The 27,663-nt window shown below is 37.0% G+C and overlaps 1 protein-coding gene across 10 annotated transcripts in view; it reads right to left on the bottom strand.

Moving 5' to 3' along the window:
- Positions 1-27,663, bottom strand: part of RALYL (RALY RNA binding protein like) — a 371,649-nt gene that overhangs the window by 242,494 nt on the left and 101,492 nt on the right. Inside the window, exon 2 of one of the 10 annotated variants that reach the window (XM_090137766.1) lies at positions 5,425-5,512. The exons of the other annotated variants lie outside the window; for them this stretch is intronic. The gene's annotated coding sequence lies outside the window, so the exon portion shown is untranslated. The remainder of the gene's footprint in view (positions 1-5,424; positions 5,513-27,663) is intronic. 10 annotated transcript variants of the gene reach the window in all.

The following is a 27,663-nucleotide window of genomic DNA, read 5'->3' as shown; positions in this document are numbered from 1 at the left end:
GGGCAATACCAGATATTTATACAAATTGGGATCTCCTTAAGAGCAGCCCTGTGGAGAAGGACTTGGGGGTCCTGGTGGACAAGAAGCTGGACATGAGCCAGCAGTGTCTTTTCCACATAGAGGGTGGTGACACATTGGAACAGGCTGCCCAAGGAGACTCTGGATGCCCCATTCCTGGAGGCATTCAAGGCCAGGCTGGATGTGGCTCCGGGCAGCCTGGTCTGGTGGTTGGCAACCCTGCACAGAGCAGGGGGGTTGAAACTAGATGATCATTGTGGCCCTTTTCAACACAGGCCATTCTATGATACTAAGATGAATGTTTCTTGTTTCCTATTTCCACTCTATCAGTTTTGGTTCAAACCTGACAGAACCAGGCTAAATTTCATATCAGAAATACAGGTGTTCTTATCTACTTCCTTACACCACCACAGATACAACTAAAGATCAGTGTGATAAAACTTTAGGTATTGAGACAGCTGTTATTATCTAAACTCTGTCTCATTCCAGTTACTGACCATACTGATCATTTGGTAATATTTTCTTATCTTCTTTTATACATTAAACATTTTTTTTAATTTATTTAATAGAGATCAACTCTCTACAAAGTACTTGTCTACCCTGACAACAAACATTAGTCTTTTGGGAGCTTTGAGTAACCAACTGCATTGGATACAATAGTTTACTGACTATAAAGCTCTAAGAATGACTTAACTTATGGAAGCAGTCTTGGAAGTACACTTCATATTAAGTGAAGATTCCACAGTTTTAAGTCTTTGGATAAAAATGAAAAAAAATCATGTGGTTTTGTTTTTTTTTTTCAGGTGACTGTTTATATGCAGTTCTGTTCTCAAATGTTTTCTTGGAAAACAAGAAAACCCACAAAACTCTAGCCTCTGAAGGGGTGGAAATGTTTTTGGAGATGGAGACTTTGGTTTATGTTATACTCAGTCATGAAATAATGCATATTACATGGTTACAAAGAAAAATTTATTGAAGAGCAGATGGACCACCAATTAGTGGTTTGAGATCAAAATAACCAACAAAAATATCTTAGCTTGAAATAAAGTTAAAAAAAGTAATAGCCATTTCTAAATGTCATCAGGTTTTACTCTTTGTCTAAAACAATAAAAGGTACATTCAGAAGCACAGCGCTAAACAACAGCTTCATTCCTTAAGTCCCTTCCTGAAATAATCTCAGTAATGTGAATGCAACTGAAAACAGAATATCTTCCATATTTTAAATACATAGTTTCAGTGACAAACACTTAAGGCAGAAATTATGCCCTCAGATACACTTCAGCAGCTGGAGTCCAGAACGTTTTATGAAGACAGAATTTGCCCCTAAGAAGGAGCATAAAGAACAGTCTGATAACCTTGAAAGGGGTCACACAGAAATGTGGCCAAGGAGACAAAGAACAAAAGCTGAGAGAACAGTAGCTGCATCAAGAAGGTGATGACTCATATTGATAATATTTTATCTACTGTATAATTTTTTTTATATACTATATAACAAAATTCCACAAATTGCTTTCTCCTGTTCTCTAAATAGGTATGATATTTTATTGGAATTAAAAAAAAAAAACTTACTTTTACTATACCACACTTTTTAGAATGATTATGAATGAAATTTTCACCTACTAGATTCTGGATCTGTAGTTAATCATTGCTTTAGGCACTATTCTTATGTTGTAAAAGTACAAATAGCTTATCCTTTTTTCTTTCCAACAACGATTTGTCATGGGATAATTTAAGGGGGCTATTCTCACTGAAGATGTCTAGAAATTGCAACCACACCAGCATCAGAACACAATTTTTTTTTTTTTTTTAAATGCAAAAACTTGGAAGCTAACTTAGCATGTCTTTCAGCTCTGTGCCTTTTCTAGGCTTGTTAAAAAACCTGAGGAGATTAAATTCTATTATATTCAGAAATGAATATTCACATATGCTCCATATAAAACCTCCTTTCATTTGATTTCAAGTTCTGCTTAAAGAAAATACACAAAGTTATCTGCTATTTATACTTAAGTCTGCAGAAAGCAACAGAAAATGGGACATAAAGACCTCAGTTATCGTCATTTTATGACAGTGACTGAATTTTAGAACACATCTAAACCAAACTCTGAATTCAACCGTTATTATTCCAAACATTATGATGACTGTATTGCTTGAAAGACTGACAGCTGCCTTTTCCAAGACCTGCATTTGACTGTACATTCATTTGGCTGAACAACTATACTTCAAATGATGCAATATTTACATTTCCTAATGGATAACACACGGAAGCATCAGGCTGCAGGGCAGCTCAGAGTACTGCTCAAAAACTTACTTTCAGGAAGATTTCCAGCTTCAAAATACCTGAAAAGAAACCCTGCTTTGAGTATCTACTCCATTTGAAAATGGTCAATCACAATAAAAGAACAACAAAAGTACTTTAATCTGAATGGATTAAAGCCTGATTCAACAAAATTCTTTTTCATGTTTTAGCAGGTAAATATTTCCTTTCCATGCATTTGTACAAAATGAAGAGCAAAGACAAAGTGAGTAAGCATTGTAAATACAAATAATTATTCTATAATCATTTATTAGAAATTCAGATTCCTATTAAGCTAGGAAAAATACTGTAAGGTAAACAGTATGGTGAAACCAAGAATGAAGTAATTTTTTTGTTTGTTTCGCCACTTATATTCTGCAAAGGACACCTGAATTCCACTTTAATTATTAAATAGTGAATGAAACTTAAGAGAAAAAAAAGCACCTGTTCCTGAAGGGGGAATTGTTGTGAGTTGATTTTACTAGTTTCTGAAGTTTTCAGCTTTGAATAGGACCAGAACTGTCAACTTTCCTACATGAAGGAATTTTGTTAAAGATTTATTTCATAGGAGTAAATAGAAACAAGTTCATTATTCATAAGACCAGTTGTGCTTGACCACAGTCTCAGAAACCTGTTTCCAATGAACATAATAATCATAATAGTAGCTCCTTCCGGTAGGTTTAAAAATGAATAGCTGAACACAGAACGGCCCAGGTTGGAAGGGACCTCAAGGATCATGAATCTCCAACCCCTTTGCCACATGCAGGGCCATCAACCTCCCCATTTAATGCTAGACCAGGCTGCCCAGGGCCCCATCCAACCTGGCCTTGAACACCTCCAGGGACGGGGCATCCACAACCTCTCTGGGCAGCCTGTTCCAGCACCTCATCACTCTCTCTGTGAAGAACTGCCCCTTGACATCCAACCTAAGTCACCCCTCCCTTAACTTAAAGCCATTTCCCCTTGTCCTACCCTTTCAAAGAGTTGATTCCCCTCCTTTTTATAATCTTCTTTTAAATACTGGAAGACTGCAATGAGGTCACCCCAAAGCCTTCTTTTCTCCAGGCTGAACAAGCCCAGCTCCCTCAGCCTGTCCTCATAGGGGAGGTGCTCCAGTCCCCTGATCATCTTCGTGGCCCTCCTCTGGACCCTCTCCAACAGCTCCCTGTCTTTCTTGTACTGGGGCTCCAGACCTGGACACAGTACTCCAGATGGGGCCTCATAAGAGCAGAGTAGAGACGGACAATCACCTGTCTGTCTCTACTGGTCACTCCTCTTAATGATGGAAGTAGAGCAGTAGGTGTTAATAGAACTTGAGTTTAATTTTGCAGAAAGTTGAAGTATGAGATTCAACAAGCAGAAAAAATGCCACCTTACCAAGGCCCAGATCACTGCTTTTTGGAGTTCCGAAACAACAACTGTATATGAAAAGAAATAGGCTGATATTTGGATTTGCTTTTATAAAAGTGAGGAATTCTATGAATTCTAGTTACAGAACTGAATTTATATGCACGAAAAGTAGGCAAACACAAGACTTACTGGGGAAAAAAATACCTACCCATCCACAAAAATACAAAGGTGTATATTAAGTTAATATCATAGCATTCTATAAAACCATACTTAAGTTTTTATATATCTAAATTTTATATAGATACATATGCTTATAATTATAACAACACATACAGAAAGTTTCAAAGGAATAGATACTATGACTAATCTGAAAATCAACTGAAGAAGCATCCTTCAAAATAAGTGGTTTTTTTTTTTTTTTTTTTATCTTTGACAAAAGTCACTGCAGTTTTTTTGGAGAGATGGAAAGCCAGAAGAAGGCACAACATTCATAGAAATGATTACACCAACCACATTTCTCAGAGTTTTGCTACATGTTTCCCCCTAGCGTTGAATTTACTTATAGATTTTCATTCAAGACAACACTAGGAGAATGGCAGTGGATGCTGCACAAGGAAATTCAGCAATCTGAAGTCCAGTGGATAGTTTACAGGAGAATAAAAAGCATATCCATATCTTTAAGCACTGAATAAGCTAGTTAGGAAATAGATCAGTTATTAAAGGACATATATACTACAAAGCATATTTTTGAAGTTTGTAATTAACACTCTCCATTACAACAATCATTATTTCTTCTTCAGAAGAAGAATGAAGCAGAAACTAAAACATGCTTAGAAGAAGCTAGGATGTTTACTAAGGGAACAACCCTGAAATTATATTCTGCAGACACCACTGAAATCACAGCTAAAATGCATACACGCATTTCTCTACTCAAAATACATGTAATGCTTTCAGAAGTACAAAATAGGTACTTGAAGAAGGACACAACGTCACTCATTTAAAAATTACAGAATTGCATTGTAAGCAGGAAAGCATAAGTATTACAGGTCAATCTTCCATCTTTTTTACAACTGTTCTATGATCATTACTTCCAGGTTGCTCAAGAAGTTGAAATAACTTCAGCCTTTCAGAAACAGTTCAGTGAGTTAAATTATAGACTGAGAATGTGCAAATAGCTCATCTCATTATTTCAGCTAGCTCTCCTATGTACGATGACCGCCTTCCGCCCCATCCCCAGCAGCAGAAAGAACAAATTCCATATACACATTGATTCATTTCCAAGACTGAATAAAACAGTCCACAGTATCCCCAAGAGCTAATATAAGCCTTTGCTGTAAGTATTTGATCAGTTTAAATGCATGTAGCAGATTAATGTCACAAAAGTAGTACAACTGTGTCAGGAACCAGCTGAACCAGGCATTCTAATGAGGACTCAAGGAACACTTCTTTGGCATTAGGTCCTAAATCTTTTTTTCTAGAAGAAATTTAATCTATGAAGCGATTGCCTGTGAACTTAGTTCCCTTGAGATAACTGCAAAGACCTATGACAGTCGGTACTACAGCTAGAAAGATTATTATGATAAAAATTGGAAAAGAAACAAACAGGGAAGAAACACTCACCTGTATCCAAAGACCTAGGTTTGCAGGAAAGACCCCGCAGAGGAGGAATTGCCAGAAAAAGATCCTTTCCCTATGGCAGTCAGCCTAAAATGGGGTCTAGGAGGGGTGGAGCCCTCCTAGGACTCCAGGTAAATTGCCCTCACCTGTGCTCCCACGGCTGACTCAGTCCTTTCCTCAGGTGATCAATCAGTGGTTCAGGCCGTGACTCAACAGTTCCCATACAGACCTCAGCTGAGATGGAAATGAATATCCAATAAAAAAGTAAGCTCTGATACTGTAATATCTGATACTAATTATTAGAAAGTTTTTGCTATGAGGTGTGATAGAGTTGGAACATATTACAGAAGCGCTATAAAAACAATAGTAAACTAAGCACTATTTTTTAAGGTGCGTGCTTAGAACTTAGTCTTGATTATCTCATTTCTGCTTCACATCAAATGAAGACCATCTAAAAATCAACTGAAGATCAGAATAGGACTCAGTGATGATTAAGTAACTTTGCAAACACAAAAGACTCTAGATGAATGTCTATGCTCTCTTTAAATGTGGGTTTGAAAAAGGCTTCTGAAAATGTGCAGAAGTTGCAAGAATTTTAAAATATGCTTTTCTAAAAAAAGAATATTCTTATGAACACATGGAATCATTCATCAAGATATTAACTAAGATCATCAGTATCTTTTCAGTACTGAACAAACAGGATAAAATAGGATTTCTGGATGCATCAGCTCATTTAGTATTAAAAGTTTATTTCAACTGTATTTTTTTACAGAATCAAAAAGAAAATATATGAAACAATTCAGAGTTGACTTGAACTGAGCTTCTAGAACAGTCTTGGAAACCCATTAATTGAAAAGTAGAAAAAAATTTCTAAATCCTGGACAAGCAGTAAACACTGAGTCCCATTTACACAATTCCACATGTAAGTTAAAAAAAATGAAATTAGAAACAACATCTGCAGAATGATGTTCATTGAACAACCAAGAGGCAAACCGCACAAAATCAATATGTTGGAGTTACTAATAATCATAGCATAATAACAAACATAGTTTTCCAGATTTCTGGAGGATCTAGGAATTGAGTCCAAATTGAACAGGAAATGGAAGGGCTGAAGTAATGATTCAAACAACCCTGTCCTCACATCTTCTCCCACCTTAAACAAAACAACATGCCCATAAAACAAACACACAAATAACAAGGGCATTTAAAGTCAAAATATTTTCTATTGAACTTTTCATTAGCACTTTGGTAAGGTCATGGTTAATTTCTAAGAACTCTCTTTTATGAAAATAATCACTGCTGAGAAGTTACAGGTGAGACTGTTCCTTCAAGTTCTCTACATTTCTGAATTCCTTTTCTCCTGCCCAGTGAATACTTATTAACAAGTCTGAAAAGCTACTGCTATGGTTTTAGTGTTCCAATTGTACATACTCCAAAGGTGTTCAGAATAATGACTCTTGCACACTCATACGTCTCTTTCTTGTTCAGGGCATGCATTAGAACAAGTCTCAACACAGTACCAAGTGAGCTCTTTCTAATCATCCATTCACTTCTTAAGACAAACTATTATTATTTTATTTTTTGGCACCTCTCAGAGTCCCAGGGCTGCATGCCCAGATTTTTGATCACCTGATCATAAGGTGAAAAAACTTAAACGATATGTTTATCAGTGCATCATGATGCTGGTCTTATTTTCCCATCATTTGCTAAATCTGAGTGGATACAATGAACATTCACACTGAACACAGCTAATTTTGGCCAAGCAAGGAATGTCCAGGTTTTAATTCTTTCTATCCTTTTAACCTAAGTAATTGAAACATTCTGTCAAATAAGATGCTTGTCATAATTATGGCTTCTAGAAAAAACGAGGCAGCACCTCTCAGATATGAAGCTTCTCAAAAACTTGTTAGCATCTAGGTAACGAGCAACTAAATAAAGGAAACAAACGTCTGAAGGCCACAGTGCTACACAGACAGATGCTTTCACTGAATACTAAAATATGAGTCATAAACACACTGAGTTTACACAATGTGCGCTCATATCTCAAAAAGCCAGTTGTTGCCACAAAAGACCAGGAGTTCTGCTGCTTAATGTGCTCCATCTCATTGTGCAGGAAAGGAAATGACAGGTTCCAAAAGCCAGCTAAATAACAGACCTTTTCCAAAAACACAGCAAATGCATGTTAAGGGGTGACTCTACCTTTTCTATAGTATTACAATTAAAAAAAACTATCCGCCAAGAAGCTAGTTCAGCACCTTGATGACATGAAGAATGTTCTGATTCCTGTTGTATTTGAGATAAGAGCGCACCACACTATCCCTGATTTTAGATCTCCCAGAAGCTAATCTAAAACAAAACAAAACAAAAATTGCCCTGCTCATTTACTGCTATTATTTTTCACTCATGAAAGTAAACTGAGATACGTCACTAAAAGTTGAAGTACAGCTGACCTTCAGACCTCCTATCTAAATGCTAAACTTAGCCACCACACTGCTAATAGTTGCAGCAGATGGTTAAAGGCTTAATAAGCACATGTAAACTTTTGAAAGTCTGTTCTCATCTCCACAGAAAAGACATGGAAATGTATCAAGGTCACTGAAGCCTTTGCTTTGCTCTTCAACTCGAAGTGGAGATGGGGAAGAAAGACAGGAAGGAGAAAAAGGAAAAAGTACTCGTCATGGTCTTCCTCCCTGTGTCTCGGTAGCACTGAGTCTGCACTGGTGTGCATACTCAGACATTCTCCTTGTTCCACTACTTGTCTATATTTTATCTTGTTTTAAAAGGAAACTCCACCTCTTCCTCTATGAAAGGTTTCTTAACTTCATCATGAGAATTTAATAATGATTTAACAATGATGATTATTATTATTGTTGATAATTAGCATCATTAAGTCTCCCCACTTCCTCTATTCAGTAAAAGTCTCTATGATTTAGCATATGTAACGCAGCTGGTTACTCACAAGTGGTTTAAATGAATTTTAAAAATCATATTAAGTTCCCTCAAGTAGTTTTTATTTCCCAACTAATCCCTAACAGGGTTTTTCTGAACATATTGTCTATTGTTTCATTTATAAATTAATTTCTCAATTTCATGGAAATCATAGAATCATAAAGTCAGGAGAATATCTCAAAGGAAAAAAAGAACAACAACAACAAAAAACAACCACCCAAGTTTAAAAGTTTATAACAGCTGACAGCAGCTGATTTCCTTGTATATTCTTTCAGCACACATGTAAAAGCAGACTGATACAGCTGGGAAGTGAAAGCAAATAGACACAAGAAGCAGATTCACAGAAGAGTGGATTTGCCACACTGATTATATCAATGGTATAGGAAGTATGTTTATCCTCTTTTAAAGATTGGCTAATATTAGGTGCTTCCAGGCAAGTTATGAACTGCTGTATCACACAGTTTTACAGAAAAAGAAACCACTTATCTAATAAGTGTATTCCTAATCCTGCAAAGTCACCACATGCCTGGAAGCATGACAGCTGATATTTCTTTCAGCTTTTTAATCCAATTTAGAACAGCTGAAATCAGCTTAAGGAATGAGTTAATAGAAAACAGTGGAATAATTATCTTAGATTTCAGCATAAACATTTTCTTAAAATAATGATTGAAATGTACAAAAAAAAAAAGGGTAAAAATTCTAGACAAAACAAACAAACAAACGTGTGATAAGATAAGAAGAAAAGAATAATTTGCAAGAGGTAAGTAGGTTTGAAGAGGATGTCAAGTAGGAACACTCAAGGAACTTCTTTCCCATTGAAGAAAAAGGTAAGTCAAAAGCATTGCATATAGCTTCATGCAAAACTATCTGAAATTTGAATCTGAAGAATATTTTTATTTCTCTTCAGTTAAGGGAAAAGTAAATACAGTCAGACATGTTATACACATATTTGCAGAACAAAATCTAGGTAGCAGTAGAAAAGAAGAGGAAAGAAGAGTACCTTGGAACTTAAGCCAGAAAGGAAAAATAAATATGAACAACAGATCTTCACTGTTTGCTTTTCTTTAGTCTTCCATCTACAAAACCCTCTCATATTTCAGCTGTTGGCAATGAGCCAGGTTAACATAAACTGCTCCAAAGAATCAAAATTTTCAAACACTGCTGTGACAGCTAATTTGGTGAAAATAAAAATAAGATGATGCCAGAGTAGAGAAAAAGAAAAAAAAAAACCACAGCCCCAGGAAGTAATTCTTAGATGGCTGCACAGACCTAACATGAAGGAAGTAGACAAGTTTTGGGGTTGGACTGAGCTACCTGTTTCATCAGGAACGGAACTTTATTCCAAGGCTTTTGTATTTCTAGTGACTTGCCAAAAAATGGAAGACTTGAAGCCATCATGCTATTTGAAGTTTAGCTGACCTATTTGTCATAAACCAAATGGAAGTGTTCTACATTTTTTTCCCTTTTTGCTATTACTGAATTTTGTTGTTGTTGTTGTTATTCTTGTTGCAATTTCCTGGATTAGACACTTAAACAAAGGGTTTCCTAAAGCATAATTAAATTAATAGAAAAAAGTTACTCATTTTAATATAGGAGTACCTTTGCCAGACTAAAGACAGCTTCCTAAGAAGTTTGGTACAGGTCAAGAAACTAAGGCACAGACATCCTCCTCCCACAGTGATGTGTGAAAGGAATGGATGATCGCTGTTAACTCACGTCCTGAATTCCAGGTGAAGAGCAGCAACATACCACCTCATAATAGAGCTTTGGTTTCAGCAGCATTATTATTTGCTGCTGTGCTCCAGTACAGACTATAGCAATATTGACTGCAAACTGTTATAGGAGAGAATGCAAGCAGGGACAAGAAAAAACATGTTACTTGGGTGGTAAATTGGGGATTGGCTTGATCCACATCCTGGAGTACAAATTCCCTTACAGGGCAGTAGGAGAAAGACTCAAGGGCACACTGAAACTCCACAACTTTAAATGAAAAAGAAAAAATGAACACATCCATTTCATTTATTGGATCGGTATATTGTTGTTTTGTTTTAGCTCTGAGTTGAGTGTGTTTCCGTGCTTTGAGTGTTTTTGAAGAGGTGAAGTGTAAATGGACTTCCCACAAAGCCGTATTTCCAGCAGTGGTTGCATGCTGGCAATGTGGGGGTTGTAAATAGCTGATGGATAAGTTAGATGATTAGAATAAGAGATTATAACATAGCAAAGCAGCAACAGGGGTACTTCTTATTTAAGTTTCGCAGTGAAATTACAACTGTTGCAGTACAGCCCTGCCCAGGTGTGCATTCCTTAGTCTAAGTCCCCACACTCATGTGACTGCATACAAGGAAGTTCCAGAAACAAATGAAAGATGATTATCATTTTTCATCATATCTTTCTGAAGCTGCTCATCACCTGCTGGTGCAGATTCATTATCTGTACAAGCAGTAATACTGGAACAAGAGCAAACTGCAACAGCTCCTGTTGTGCTGGCAGATAAACCATTCCTTATGTTCAGAAAAGGCTAGAACAGAAAGAAAGCCCTTGCCACTACATGTTTTTTAACCATGCCAAAGAATCTGAAAAACAAACAAACAGCCTGGACAGATATACCATAATTCAGTGTTTGAGGCAGAACTGCTCATCATTAGTGGTGGTATGCACTTGGGTATTTTATAACAGAGTTATGTCATCAGCTGAGTGTGATTTCTCCAAAGTCCTGTCACTAATAGCTGTGACACGCAGTGGTATTTTTCAGATTCCTCAAGTGATATAGCTCCCATCCATTTCGAGACTTCATTTTTCATGAAGTCTAGTGTCTTCGCACTTCAACAGGCCATAAAATATCTTTATGAAGTTTGGCAATAGCGGTATGCACAAACTGAAAGCTAGAGAGTTTCACTTTGTCAGATTCAGTGATGTAGCAGATTTATGCATAGAAGGGAAAAAACACAGCCGCTGGTTTCCTCTCCACATAGTACTATTAAACAATGCAAATATATCTGCCCAAACTCCCTTCTGTATATGCTGAGGAAAAGTGAGGTCTGTGGACACAGGCTAATGAATTGTCCCCATAGCAATAATTATCCCAACTTGTTTTATCCTTTGTTTTTGCTCTTTAAAAAAAAAAAAAAAACATGACAAAAAGTGGGACTTGAACAAAATGCACATGTATGAGCTTTAGTGTATTAATATAGATGTGCTTTATTTTATTGTTATCTAAAAAAAGCTTTAGAAAACATTTCTGTGCTATAATTTATCAAAGAAGACAAGACAGAAGTTGAACACATGAAAAAATAACCTAATCTGAAGGACATCAGTTCTCACCTTCCTTGCATATGCAGGGTTCTATTAAAATTGCTGTATTGATTTAGACCATTAACTTGCCTATTCCAGTAGCCAATACTAGCTAATAGACCTCAAAAGAAACAAACAATTCCCTAGAATCCTCCTGCAGTAAATAGATTTGCTCAATAATGAATATGTATCTTAGCTTAAAGAGCAAGAAGATAGCTGTTTCAAAATAAAAAGTAATACATTATGGGGAAGCCAATAATTTACTTGCCATGATATATATATATTTTTTTCTCTGTATGAATAGTCTGCTAATCCTCTCTTCTGTGTAGGGTCTGTGACAACATATAAGTTTTACTTTAAGCTATGAGAAACTGCATCTTTCCACCTTTCCTTAGGTATCACAATAAGAGCAGTAGATTTTTAAGTGAAAATCTGCCACAGGCAAATGTTGCTCTGCCAGAGTCTGTAACTTCTCTCTAGTTGTGGTTTTCAAACATTCATTATCTACACACAACTGGACTGGAACCTCTACATTTAAGGTTGTCACTTTTTATTTTCTGTCATTAATTAATTAGACAAGATCATGTAAGAGACCTAAGTGAGATCAACAAGGACACTTGTGTATTCACAGAATATTTCATGGAAGGAGTAAACTATACCACATATGCAAGGCTACGTGGGCAACAAGCAGAACAGCAGCTATAGCTGCACAGGTTTGTCAGCCCACATGGAAGGACTTTCTTCCTCATCTTTCTGTGCTTTATTCTAATAATGGTTACTGGACTTGCATTACATTATACTTTTAAGAGAATACTTTGAAAACTGATTAACCACATATGAGGGTCCTAAAAAGATTTTCTTGAGATATCCATTCACATAATAGAAGATACCACGGTTGTTAAGGTACTAAAATTTAGAGAGGAATAAAAAAGCCCATCAAATATAAATAAAGATAATTTCTAACTGCATAGAATACCATGATCCAAAAATGCAGAATATGAATTGTCACAAGGACAGATGTACACATCAGCAAAAGCTGTCAATACAGAACAAAAGACTCAGCTTTACTTCTAGACCCTGACATTATGGCTAATAGAAGGATATTTAAACAATTACCATGTATACAGCAGCGTGCAAAAAAGGCCATGCCCTGTGCTAGCTTTATTTTCCACTTGTGAAGAACTGCTTTGCCATTACAGAAACCACTTCTGGATGGCAGTGATATTGAGGATCAGTTCCCTGAGAAAAATTATTTCAGTCACACAATGGTTTGCCTTGATGACACATCGTGGCATCTGTGTTGTTGACATGCAAAAAACAGTGTAAGCAGTTCTTTGCTTTTGGCCTCCTAAGATCTTACTCCACCTAAAATCTCTGACTAATAGCCAAGTAATTAAGTTCTCTTTTCCTAACTGTTTTGCATTCAGGTTATGGCTTGATTGATTATGGCAGAACATCCTGGAGAGAGATCATAAAAATTAAAGGCCACTAGTATCCTATTGGTTAAAATGTAATTAACTGAAAGCATCTTGTCCAAATTTGTAAGTATGATACCTATTCTATCTATCCTTTGTGGGCACCAAACCATGCAAAGTTCACAAAGCAGCACTTATATCATGCTTCATCAATTACTTTAGAACAGCCTCTGGACAGATGTTGTGCAAGTTATTCGAGAATAACTCAAAATCCCACTATTATAAAAAATATCTATTATAGATTTTCTCATATTGCATCACTACATCCAGTAATCACAACCTACCAAAGATTTTCCACAGAGCTGTTCTCAGATTCCGGATATTTCTTAGAATCATGGAGGTCTCTTTCAAATCTAAGGATTCTAAATATCATCTAGTCCAACTCATGTGCAACAAACAGAGACATGCACAGTTAGATCAGGTTGCCCAGGGTCTGATCCAGCCTCACCTTGGAAGTTTCCAGGGATGAGGCATCCACCACATCTCTGGGCAAATGCCTCTCCACCCTCACTGCAAAATACTTTTTCCTAATATACAAGGCAAATCTCCCCTCATTTTGCTTGAAATAATTTCCTCTTGTTCTGTCACCAGAGACCCTGCTGAAGAGTCTATTCCCTTCTTTCCTGTAGCTCCCAGATACTGAAGGGCCACTATCAGGTCACCTCACAGCCTTCTGTTCTGCAGGATGAACAGTCCCAGCTCTCTCAGCCTGTCCTCATAGGAGAGGTGTTCCATCTCTCAGATCAGTTTTGTGGCCCTTCTCTAGATGCACTCCAACGGGTCCATGTCTCTCCTGTACTGAGGACTCCACATCTGGATGCAGTACGCCAGGTGAGGCCTCACCAGCACAGAGTAGAGGGGCAGGATCACCTCCCTCGACCTGCTGGTCATGGTTCTTTTGGTGCAGCCTAGGATACAGTTGGCTTTCTGAGCAACAAGGGCACATTGCTGGCTCCTGTCCAGGTACCCATCCATCAGATGGTACCCCCAGATCCTTTTTGGCAGGGCTGTACTCAATCCTTTCATCCCCCAGCTTGTATTGGTAGTGAGGGTTGCCTCAATCCAAGCGCAGGACTTTGCACTTGGATTTGTTGAACCTAATGAGCTTCACCTAGCCCCACTTATCAAGCCTGTCTAGGTCCCTCTGGATGGCATCCTGTCCCTCTGGTATGTCAACTGCACCCCACAGCTTGGTGTCATCAGCAAACTTGCTGAGGGTGCACTCGATCCCACTGTCAGTGTCATTGATGAAGATATTAAAGAGTATAGGTCCCAGCACTGACCCCTGAGGACACCACTCACCACTGATCTCCTCCAGACAGAGAGCCATTGACCACCATTCTTTGGACTCGTTCCTACAGCCAGCTTTTTGTCTACTGAACAGTCCAGCCATTAAATCCACGTCTCTCTAATTTGATATTTGGATTTTCAAATTTATAATTAAACAAATACTCACTACTGCTGTATCTGCTGAACTTTACTTTCTCTAAGCAAACAATGTGAGTGGAGGAGGAAAAAGATTTTCCACAGTCAGAACCAGGACTGTTTATACTGATTTTTGGATTGAAAAGAGTACATTATGAATGTTTATGTTTTATCTGTAGAATTGAAACACAGCCAAAGAATATGAATAACATTGAGCAAAGTGGCATATCATCAGTGCTGAAAGTTCTGCAAGAGTCATTGTGCAAGGCAAAGGACTTTTGATTTTAAGAAAAGCTTATAATGTAATGGTCCAAGGTCATCTGACCTACAAAAGAGAAACAGATAAATGCAGTTTTAAAAACAAGGAGGAAAAGAATGACATATTGGAAGAAATAGCCTGCAGCTACAAGATCTTGGGCTGTGAGCTTGTTACATTTTTGTAGTGTCAGAGGCAAATAAGATCAATACTTGAGTGACAGACCAACGCGAGGAATGACTGAGATGTTTCAGAAGTGTGATGGAGCTTCAATAACAAGCTTCTACTTTTCAGGCAAGATTTAAAACAACAATTCTAAGCCTGAATATACAATAATATAAAATAAGTAATCTCATCTTTTGCCCCTCTTTGTAATCGATCGTACTATCTTCTTCCATTCCAGAGAACATTACCATCAAATATCTGTCTTCAAACTCTTTAAGGTATTTTATACCTAGTCTTCAAAGTGTAATAGATGTCAGCTCTGATATATATAAGAGCACTGGAAAAATGAATTGGTATGGGAAGTAATAGATTCTCAGTAGAAGTAACTTCTGCATATACTTTCCCATAAACCATCAGTATTAAGAAAAAACAAATTAGCAAAACAAAAACCCATACAACCACCACATAATAAAAATAGTGTTAAGTCTAGACAATTTCTTGTAGAGTTAAGATCATGTCTTATTTTCCAGAAGCTTGAATTGAATTTTGGTGTCATAATAACTGTATGAAGCCCAGAGGGACAGAAGATATGCTACTTTTTCTAAGAGACTGTGGCATATTATATAGGATAACAATGGTTATCCCATATTTAGAGGCTAATATAACAGACAGTAATAATAAAGAACCTCAATTTCAAAGAACAGTTTGTACTAAAGCAGATACAACTGTCCCATAATGGGGGCCAGATCTCTCTGAGTAGAGCAGACTGCTCCACAACATTTTCAACAGAAATCCTAAAGTAATCAATTTATTCAGTTTGCCTTGTACCAATTAAAATGATGTAGCTAACCTAATAAATGTAAGACAGACTTGTGTATATTCTTATGAATACACAGCCTATTACATTTTAGAAACACAATATTTAAGATGCAAGTTTGGCAGATATGTGCAACACTACCTTTAATAGGCCTTCAACTATAAATGGCTCTTACCTTGGGTTTCTATCCCCACCAAACTTCATAAACACTGCTAAAATTTTGCAGAATGGTGAAGAGTATTAACTAAATTGAAAGGACATTACAATTTTCTCATATACAGAAATACTATCTGTGTTTCCATACAAACCCGTGTTTCAGACTTCAGTGGTAACTTCACCAGCTACCTCTAATTTTGCAGTAACAGGCATAGGGCAAACAAGGTTAGAACAGAAAGGGACATACAAGAGAAAGCTGCAAGGTATGGATCATTTTTCGTGATTTTTTGTTTTCCAGTGTATAGTGTTTAATTATTCTTCTGTAGATTGTTTTAGATTAATCATGAATAACATATGCTATCCCATTTTTTTTTGTACAACACTCATCTGTTAAAATTCCACCACACGACACATATTAACATACACACACATACCATTAAGTTTTCTGTTGATATCTGTGCCAGCTAAAAAGCATCAGAACTGCCACTGACTTGAACACAATTCATTAATTCAATTTTTCTACTGGACAACTACAAGGAAGTAAATCAGATGCTCTGTGGTAACAGCAATGCCTGTTAACATGACAACGCAGCAGCTCCTTATGAACAAGATGATATAGTGTAATTTGAAAAGACAGGAAACACAAATGATAAAAAACCCAATTACTGGATGATAAAAATATGTAAATACTCACTCTATACTGACAGTCTATAAAACTGACTTGTAGCAAACTGCAAGATGAAGCTTAGGTCTCAGACATCCAATATATGACAAAGTTTCTTAAATTCTTCTGATTGAGCCTCGTAATAACCCACCCAAGGCTGCAGGCTTTACATCTGACAGGTCATTGTTTTATAGTTCAATACATTTTCTTCCAGCAAAGCAGTGCATAAACAAGTGCTTTAGCAATTAAACAAATGTTGCAAAGGCACGTAATGGTAACTATACCTCACTTCTATGAGCTTGGTTATCTATTTAATGGACTTAATTGCTCCCATAGTGAGGGACATCATGGACTTCTGCCAGACCTATTTGAAGGAGCCTTCTATTTTGTGACCAGCATGAAAGCCAAACAATTCTGCTGCACATGTATAGAGGCTGTCAGAATGCTTCTGTTCCCTACAGAAAGGGCAAAATAGCAGTGGCATATCTGGCTGGTCACATTAGACAGAGAAAAAAAACAAACTGGCTTATTTTCTGGCTCCTACAAGTAAAACCTATGGCTCTTGGAGTAAATTTGCCAAACTAAGACTTCTGCATTAAGATACCTGAAATTAATTTCCCTTACTCCTATGAAGCAAAAAAATAGCAGCAATGAGGAATACTCTCCCAAAGAGAATAAACATGGGCAATGGAAGTGCATTCTCTTGCATGACTAGAATCCAGCATAAATCTAAATGTCTTGGAGAGAATAAACACTGATTTTAGCAGCAGGATTGGGTAATGTAGTGTTGTATAGGTTCATTCCTACAACTGCATCAAAGAACTCACCTTGGTTATCCCAAAACTCCCTTCCCTTTCTGTGTTTCTAAGATGACAAACAGGGTGATGATTGTTAGTAGTAATCTAAGGAAAAATGGAGGTTCTACTAACGTAAGATAAATTTTGAGAAGAATACACAAACAAATAACAACAAGCACCAGAATCGAGAGTTTAATAAGTAAGACCAGTGCCAGGTGCCTCTGTGGTCAACAGTATCAGACAGTGGGAAGATTCAGTAAAGCCATAGAGGGATTCCAGAGAAAATTCATGAAGTTGTTAGAAAAAATGAAGGGTGATTTGATAATTAAGCAAAGAGAATAGCTGCCATTATTTGAAATAGAAACTGGATCAACATTTTCTACTGTTCAAGTAGAAAAAATAAATCATCATTACTCCTTAAGATAAAAAATTCCTGTAAACAGTACACTTCAGAAAATTAGGAAACTAACATTTAAACTCAATGATGGCATATGGAAGTACAAGTTCCAGAATTTCAGTGCTTCAGTAGCAGAAGACAAAGGTTTTAGAAGAGATAGGAGTGTCTAAATACATAAACAACTAGCACGTTTAAACTGCAGGAGTAGACATCATTAGTGAACGGGCATCTATCAAAGTATCTATCTTTATCTTAAACTTATGTTGCTTAGTACGGATTTGACAATATAAACACTGGTGCTTTCTTATATCTCAGTAGGAAATAAGCAATAGCTTGTGTAATGGCTCTCATTATTTTCTTGATTTCTCAGAAAACTTGCTTAAAAACTACCAGACGCTACCATTCCTAGTAACCTGAAGGCCTTCTTCCCTACAGTACAGCATCAGCATTTAGGATGAGAGAATCACGTCCCTCAAACCGTTGTCCACATTCTTTTTGGAATGGCATCCCAGGATACCACTGGGCCTTTTCGCCATGAGGGCACACCACTGACACACGGCCAACCTGCTGACACCAGGACCCCCAGGTCTCTCTCTGCGGGGCTCCTTTCTATCAGGTCAGACCCTAACCTGTACTGATGCATACAGTTGTTCCTCCCCAGGTGTAAGACTCTTAATAATATAAATGTAAACATATGTATATGTATTTATATAAAGGGTTGTTAAGCACTGGAATAGGCTCCCCAGAGAGGTGGTTGAGTCACCATCCCTGGATGTGTTTAAAAACCATTTGGATGTGGTGTCCAGGGACATGATTTAGTGGAGGGTTGTTAGAGTTAGGGTAGTATGGTTAGGTTGTGGTTGGACTCGATGATCTTTAAGGTCTTTTCCAACCTGAGTGATTCTATGATTCTATGATTCTATGATATATGTATTCACATATCCACATACATACATTTCTGAAAGAAAGGAAAAAGAACAGCATTTTACCTAATTCGAGCATGGGAAAAAAATGAAAAGGGAAACAGTTGTAATCTGAAATTTTCTGCTCCAAGCTGTCTGTTCAGCATTGCAGACCATGTGGCTAAGCCTGTTGACCCAACTGGGCTCATACTCTGGCCCAAGCATCTCAGTGAAGGCTGAGGGCCTGCAGTGGTATGTATGATGTTTATGTAAAACATTCTTTCATTATACCAATCAACTTTTATTACTGAACAAGATCAGTTCACTTGCAAAAAGCATTTGGTGTGTCAGCAAAATAACTTTTTGTTCAGTCTTTAAGTTTTTTAAAGGAAGGGCAGTCAACTTGTTTCTTGCCAGCAAATCAAACTGAAAAGCCATTACAATTTTGTAGCAGTTTCAAAGGCAAACTGCCATAAAAGATTTTATACAAAGTCCCTGAGATCTGCTTTTCGTGTTGTTGAAACAGGCTGTTGGAATTTGATAAGGATCAATTCAGCAACAACAATATTCTTGTGGGCTGCAGAACACAACACTCCAATGCCATTGGCATGGCATGCCTACCAGCAGACTCTAGACACATAAATGGTCAATTCTGATGATTGATTTTTAGTCACTATTTTAGAAACAATGGCTTTCCAGAAAGTTGAACTGTCTAGAAGTTGTGGAAAGAAGAGTAGAAACAAAGTTTGAACCTCTCCCTTAGTATCACTCTGCTATGGACTGGAAAAAGGGAAAGTGGTTTCTTTATAACGAAGTACAACTCATCACAGCTTGACTCCATAGTGTATACTAAAGTTTGGTGCAGAGATGCTCTGTTAAATGGTAATGATCATGTGTAAGCAGAGTTCTTAAGGAGCAATTCCTTCTTGTACTGTGATGCTGACTCAAATAACAGCTGTAAAAACCTAATTAGAGGCACATCTTTCAGTAGAAATTATCAATAGTAGTTGAACATTGTATTGTGCTGAGGTCTGTTAGCTTACGTTGCTCAGCACTGCATTCCACTGCAGGAAGTTCACTTCCTAAAGATATTTCTAATTGGCTTTACTTGAGCTTTTGTGTACTGAACATTAACTCTCAACAGAAAGCCACTGCAACAATGGCTAACAGTTCTTCAACGTAGAGTGTTTAGGCAGGGTGTCTGTGCACAACACTCAGATAACTGTCCTTTATTCTGTTTCTGCACTAAAAAAAATAGAAAACTGGAATGAGGTTAGAGTTAACTAATGAGGTAGAGTAACATGTAAGAATCTGTTTTTGATCTCACATAAAGTTCCAGGTGACACAAGTATGGCACACAGGAGTACACAGAACAGTGCTACTTGAAAATAGATTTTTTTTTTTTACTTCTCAGAAACAGCTGCAAATGTCCTGAGTAGGAGCTGGACTCCCAGCTGAACACTTGATAAACATTTAATCAATGAAAGTTAAAGCATGTGGAAAACTCTCCATTGTTAGATGTACAATCTCCAGCAAATTGATGTAGGATTGCTTTTAATCACAGCTTACTCAGCTAGACAAAGGGATCACTGAGAAAGTAATTTTGTGATCCACTATATACGACTGTACCAGAAATACTAATATTCCCTCTAACATTCAACTCCATGAAATGTGGAAGAGGGACACACTCATTTTTCTTTTCTACAGAGAAAAGTTGCCCTGGCCATGAAATCCACATAGTTTTGCTGCACCAGGAGCAATGTTTATAATCCTCACCGGGGAGGTAGTTCTGGTAACAAGAATTGAGGGCACTGCATGGGATGAGATATAGCTGAAGAGACAACATTCAGAAGAATGCAGCCTGACAGAAAGGAGCCAAGAGGAAAAATAGGATTTTATGAGGCTGACATGGCACAAGGGAAACATAAGCAGCCAGGAAAGCCGTGTGGACCAAATACAGTTAATGTCACCATGCTAGCCTAGGTGCATAGCCTTCAGCATGCTGTGTTGTGCTCAAAAGCTGAAATGTAAAGGATGGGAGAACAGGAAAAATACCCTGAAAAAGCAGAATATGTTTCAGAAGTAGAATAACATGCAAGGGAAAGAAAAGAAAGAAAGAAAGAAAGGAAAAGAAAAATAAAGAAAAACATCTACCATTAGGATGACTCATGGACAGCCTACAATAGAGGTGAGCCAATTTCCGTCTCTGGACCACTGTAGTTTTTCTCTAAGGCAGTAAAAGATTCAGTATCGCTTACATGTTTCTCCAAAGAGCTAGTCAGTGCACAGGCAGGGATTTGAATAATTTACAGTGGAATGTCATTAATCCTACCACTCCAGGACCTTATCAAAGTGCAGATTAATGAGAGGTCATGTAACTTCAATGTGCTCCTGCTAACACAAGCAATCACTCCGCTGCTTAACTATTATACTTCCTCACTGAGGAGTGAGCACTTTAATGAAAACAACTTTAAGTGACTGTATAGGAAAAAAAGAAGCTTTTTAGCAGAGATAGCAGGGACTTAACTTTTGGCTACAATCGCTTAGATTAATTAGTTCTAGAACATTTATGTTTCACTATTTGAAAGTTAAGAAGTAATGATAATAAATAAAGAAACAAACCCGACAATCCTGTCCTCAGGGACTTCTTGCCTTTTCTGTCTCCGTTCCATGAGGTAAGAAATGGGAAATGGGACTTATGCTCTGAGTGCAGTGAGTAGTGAGCGGCAGTGCCTTGAACTGAGTGTGCCCAGATGGGCACATCTGGAATGTTACCACATCCAGCTCCTCTTCCCTCACCACAGCTGCCTGGTGTGGTGGAGCATCCATTGCACCAGCGTGTGCTATTAGTCCATAGCAAAGACATGGGTTTTTACTAACATATCCATCTGAACTGGGGTTACTGCCAGTTCACTGGGAGTAACTGGCTGCTTCCTCACATTGAGTCCATTGCTGCATGCTAACAGCTGAAGGCACGCAGCCGGTGCATGCAGACTGTGCTGCCTGGCAGGAAAATAAAGTGATTTTAATGGATTTCGTTTACGTTAACAACTCCACCTGTAAAAACACTATAAGTTCAACCGAGTGCACAGTTGTAGCATCTGATTAAAGGCTGGATAGTACTATAGATAGAAATATGCAGTAAACAAAATACTGTGTTATGATTAAAACATTAAGCCAGCTAGTGCAAGAACAGAAACTGAGGTTCAATGAGCTAACATCCTACAGAATATAGCTTCTGAACTGACCCTTTGTGTATGGTCTGGCTGCCCAGACGTTAGAAGGTAATCAACATTTAGAAGATTTTTATTTTCTCTGCTGAGTTAATATTGGCTACTGGATTGTGGGCATATGAGAAAAAACAGGCACATGGAAACTGATACTGTTCCATTTCAGCTTCCAGGAAGTATCACTGACACAATGCTATACAGAACTGGGCAAAAGAGACGAAGCACAGACTGCATCCTTTGGTACAGCAGCTGAATGATGCTGGTTTTCCCAGCACACCAGTAGAAAAAGGCAGTTTTCCTCTTTATTCCAGGAGAATTACTACAATTAATTTTGCTGAAACTGCATTACTTGCAGATGATTAAATCTAAAGCTCATTTCAGTGATATCACCACAGCGTTGAAGCAAAATATTAAGAAGCGCATTTGATGAGGTTTATAAAATTCTAGAAAATACTAATGATTAATAACATGATGACAGGGTTAAATAAAAAGGGAAACTTTAAAGCTTGTAAAACAAAAAATGTTCTGTTAACTCAGAAGTGGATTAGAGTGTTCAAAGTGCTTCAGGACTCGACACCATGTAAAGGCTGATTTATACTCCAGGCATCATAATGTCTACCTACTTCAGAATGACAAATAGCACTGTGCTGAGATCTCAATGGCAGCCCCAGAGCACTAACGGCAAATGTCTTCCATCTTAATAGCTGAGACTCTGCAATTCTCCTCACTTAAAATTCTGAGCGTTTAACACTGCTCGATGCATCTAAATCCAGATACAAAAACCTTCAAATCAAACTATTTACCTCAAGTGAAATCCACCCTGAATAATTCATAAGCAGCAAGGAAGCTGGAAGTGAAGGAGCTGAAGAGTGTTTTAATGAAGTCTAGAGTTTCAAATATAATGGTATAAAAGCTATTATGGATCTTTTCTAACCTTATAAGAAAGAATATCAGTCTCTGTAATAATGAAAGATCCCAATGAGCAGGAAAAGAAACACAGTTCAGGTGTCTTGCTGTCAGTGACTGATGCTGCTAACAGAATCACACAGATTGCTGCAGAGAAAGGGCTGATATCTGAAGCAAATCCAGATGAAAGGTATGAAGTGTTCAGATTGATTCTCATTCTTCCTGCTCCCATGAAGGAGTATCGATCTTTAAAACAGCTATAATAAGCTGCAATTCAATTAGAATAAAGTAGGAAAGTCAAGAAAATTACTTACTTAATGTGACTTTTTCTGCTTTTAGAGGTCAGGCAAAAAAATTACTTATATATCATAGCTGGCCATTTCACTGTGGGAATCATGTTTTGTATTTTACTGTTTCAGGAAATCCTATCTGTGAAACAGATACTACCAAAATGCTTGGCTGTTTTGCCCAGAAGATCAGTGATAACAAGCCTGCACTGTCATCAGACAGCATCTGCCTCCTAAGGCAGTTGCTGACTTATTCTGAATTTAGTTAATTTTAACCACTTCTCCAAAATATTTATAAAAAAATAAGAACTGAGAGAGACTGCAATTAAAAATTCTGAAGTAGCACTGACTTGCTGAGATTTTGGAAATTTGGTATCGTCAGTCAATGTTCTTCTGTGTAGCAGGTAAACAATGAATTAATTCCTTTGTGTTACTGATTAATTCTAATTAACCCTGATTTATTTCCTTCACATCCAATTTGTGATATGACATCTCTTACATACTGGACAGAACTTCTGCAAAGGGAGACTCCTGGCACATCTTGCAGAGGCAAAGATAACTTACCAAGTTATCTTCAAAGAATAAGGATAGAATAATTCATAGAATAATTTTGTTGACTGTAGGCATTCTATGGTTGCTCTTTTTGAATCAGGCTGCTTTTACTGTAGATGCAGCATTAAAAATAGCTTCTTGGTCACAATCTGTAAATGCTCTAAGTGGTCACTGAAATACATTTCAAGATTTGGCTAGCTTACATTATTACAAAATGCACTTTCAGTCCATGCTATTAAACAAATGAAAAAAAAAATGGCTAAAAATAACTTTAGAACATTTCAGTTAAGTCACCATTATGAAAGGACACCATTCTCTAATACTATATACAATAGGTATATATTCCACCCTCTCCTTGTTACATATATTTCATATAAATAGCATGCATTGCCCTTTTGTGGGCACCCAGATCATCTGTCTGCTTTTCTGGGAATCAGTGTGAATTAAGGAAGGAGCCAGTTTTACAACCTTTCCAACCCTCTTCTGTGCAAACTGCTTTTCAAACTGCAGGAGAGCAACATCAGTTTCATGCCTTTTATTTGCACGCTCTTTGAATGTCTAGAAAAATCAAGACACAAAAAAATACTATTCCAGATTCCATAAGGCAAAACAAACATCATCACCAGAAAGGAGACTACCTAATGAAATTAACTTAGAAAAAAAGTCCAATTTCAAGCAGGTAATAATACAATCCATTTTTTTCCTTCAGTATAAACCACTTATGCCTTCTGGAGCATTCCTCCTTCTCCTCACTAAGACTTTAAATGAATGGCTCATATGTCATAAAACTTTTCAGGACAGAAATCTATCTACACATATAAGTGATTAATTCAAAGTAAAAGATATTTATTTATTTTCTCTGATTTCCTGAAAATCCATGAGAATTTAAAAAAGTCTGAACTCCCAATTTCTTGATCTCAGGCAGAGCTTCTTTTATGAAACAAGCAACAGTGTGACAATTTATCTCTGCATTCAAGTTTAATAATCCTGTCACAAAACTTTATTCTATTATTTCTAAAAATAATTTGATCTTCAGAATATAAGGCATAGTACAATGTACTAGTTTCATATTGCAGTCCCTGCATGCTTCTTGGTTTGAAAGATTTAGACCCATAGATAAATGTTTTCTCACATCAAATTTAGTTTCAGAAGATGCAGAACAACTGTTTTTCCCACTATCATTATATTGAAAAACCTTGGGTTAGCTAGAAGAACACTGATTTTGAGATGCATTAAAATGAACTGGTAATTCTTCTAATGTAAATCTGTAAGAACATTTTACCATCTTATATTTTATTATTCACTAAAGACTCAAATTATGCATGATTCATGCACTAACTTTTAAATTGAGTATCATTGAAAATTTGACTGTACAGGTGTTGCCAATTCTATCTATTTCAGGGTCATCTGCCTCACTAATGCATTTTCTCTGTTCATCTTTATGCATAAAGTAGCGGGTTTTGCACATTGAAAACTTTTGATATGATAAACTGTGAAACAAAAAACATTATCATCATGTTTTCTGAAGATACATTATTTCTGTGAACATCCCTAACATGTTCCTGCGTTTACTTAATACATGCTTGCTATAACTACTCTATAGTTAATTTGATAGGGAAAAATTAAATCATTGTTATTTTGTGAATTACTTGATATTATTACAAACTAGTATCTAGACTTCCAAGCTGTAAAAGACAAAGAGCTCAAATGTTTCAGAAGTCTTGGATTTTACTGATTCAGCAGCATAACTGTCTTTTGTATCAAAACACCAAAAAGCCCATCTGTTTATCAGTCCAATGATTACAAAACCCATAAAGATTTTTTTTTCTTCACTCATAATGATTTTTTTGCCTTTTAAGTTTCAAGTTAATCTTCATTTCTTGGACAACTCTTTCTGGTCTTTGATAGTCTATTCAGTGATCTGTTTTCCTACCTTCAAAAGTATTTGAAGAGGGGATTTGTATCTACTGACATTTTTTTCTTCCTGTTCCACTGTACGCAGATTATATTTTGAGTGGCCGTCTTCAGCCTGGTGGCCTAAAATATATTACAAAGCTTACTATTCCTCCAGCAAGAACGCTGGGATGTTATGAGGACATCACGCCACTCAATTTCTGAGATACCCTTCAGTATATTTCTAAAAAAGCTCAGAGATTGAAGTAACAAGCCCCAGTTTGCAGTCACATCCCATCTGCCCCTCTGCAGAGTAAGGATGGGGATTCAAAGAATGTTTTTAGGGTAAGATTTCACTTGAAGGAGATGGATCATGAGGGAATAGTTGAAAGATAGAGAACCAAAGTCACACAAAGGAAGAAAAGGCAGCTTATGACTGTAAATTAAAGTTGGAATCTGGACTATCTGCAGTGTTGGAAATAATCAAATATTCATTCACCGGAGCACAGAAGCTGACTCATGTGGACACTGAAGTTAGAATGCGCTCTTATTTAGGACCAAATCTCAGAATTTTTTGCTTTAACTTTACTGGAGCCATTATGTTTGTGATTTTTAAGGCTGATCCCATACTCATTAAAGGGCATATTTCAGGCTCTGGAGACTTATTTTAAAAGAGAACAAGAAACTTGTCAATCAAGGCCCATTAAGATACTGCTTGGAGTTCCAAAGGTGAAAATGTCAAACAATTTGGTTCAATGATTTCTTCGGTACAAGCTAAAAAAGCAGCAGCTGAAGACAGTGGGATACTTCATATCAGCTTCAATAGCATCAGAGTTTTATCAAATATTTCTTCATATAGGGAGGGATGTACAACACTGAGCAGTGCATCACATGGTGGTATCCTACTGGAGTTACTTTAACAAAAATTTCCCTCAGAACCTTTTCTTCTTTAAAAGAACTGTGGACCTAACTATAATATCCTATGTCTCTGTGGACTTTCTTTTATTTTCTCCCATTAAAGTAATTATTGTTACCAAAGTAGACCAGCAGTAAGTACTGGAGAATTGGAAAAAAAAAAGTTAAAAAGCAGGAAAGTATATTCCAGCCATTAAATAAAGTTTGTTTTATGAAAGTGAAAGGACTGTAAAAATTCAGTTCCCCTCCAGTCTGTAAGCTACTCAAAGGCTGCAATCATGGCCCCCAGAGCCTTCTCCAAGCCAAACAAGCCCAACTCCCTCAACTTTTCTTCGAAAGAGAGGTGCTCCAGCCCTCTGATCATCTTAGCGGCCCTCCTCTGGCCCACTTCAACAGCTCCACATCCCTCCTGTGCTGGGGGCCCCAGGCCTGGATGCAGTACTCCAGATGTGGCTTCACAAGAGCAGAGGTGGACAATCCCCTCCCTCTTCCTGCTGGCCAAAAAGTAATCTTATGCAGAAGAGGTTTTGGTATCCAGTCACCAAATATATATGGTATTGGAATAGACATAACAATATTGATACACAGCCCTTTATGCATTTCATATAGGTTAAACTGACATATGCCCAAGGTAAAATCTAATTAATAACTAGAAGTGTAAAAAAAATTAAGAAATCATAATCTTGGACTCTAGAGTTAAAAATAATTAGGTTTATAATAGAAACTAAACATTAATTATAAATCATGAATCTAATTTTGTTAATATTAGAAAAAAACTACAGGTACCTTATAAAAACTGTATCCACTCAAAGTTTTCTAGACCAAATCTATGAATTTTAAATGGAAATATAAATCCATTCTGATAAATAATAATTAACAATTTTCCCTTTAAAATCTCAGTTCTGGCAAGACTGTAAGACAAAGTAAGATAAATAACTTGCTACTTCCATCCAAGTATTTGGCTGGAATTACTGCTAATTAATTTTTGAGAAAGGGGTATACACAACATTTTGTCCTTTCAGATATGTATGTGAAAAAATCTAGAAACCGATATTGTGTTTCAAAAAGCTCAAGAGCCTTCAAAAAATTGTTCATGTTACTTTGATACCGTTGTCTTTTTGTTCAGATAGGAAAATGCACTCTGCACTGGCTAATGTTTATTCTCCTTCAACTTTTAAAAATACCTATAATTTGAAGTCCTTTACTAAACACAATTCCACTACATTTATTCAACATATTTCTGATTCAAGTTAATTCTGAGCTAAATTATTTGCTTTAAGTGCTATATGCACATTACTATTCATGAAA

Source organism: Phasianus colchicus, chromosome 3, assembly GCF_987193195.1.
Source record: "Phasianus colchicus chromosome 3, bPhaCol1.hap1.1, whole genome shotgun sequence".
NCBI classification, from domain to species: Eukaryota; Metazoa; Chordata; class Aves; order Galliformes; family Phasianidae; genus Phasianus; species Phasianus colchicus.
The sequence above is the reverse complement of the archived record's forward strand: the minus strand, read 5'-3'. Positions and strand labels throughout refer to the sequence as shown.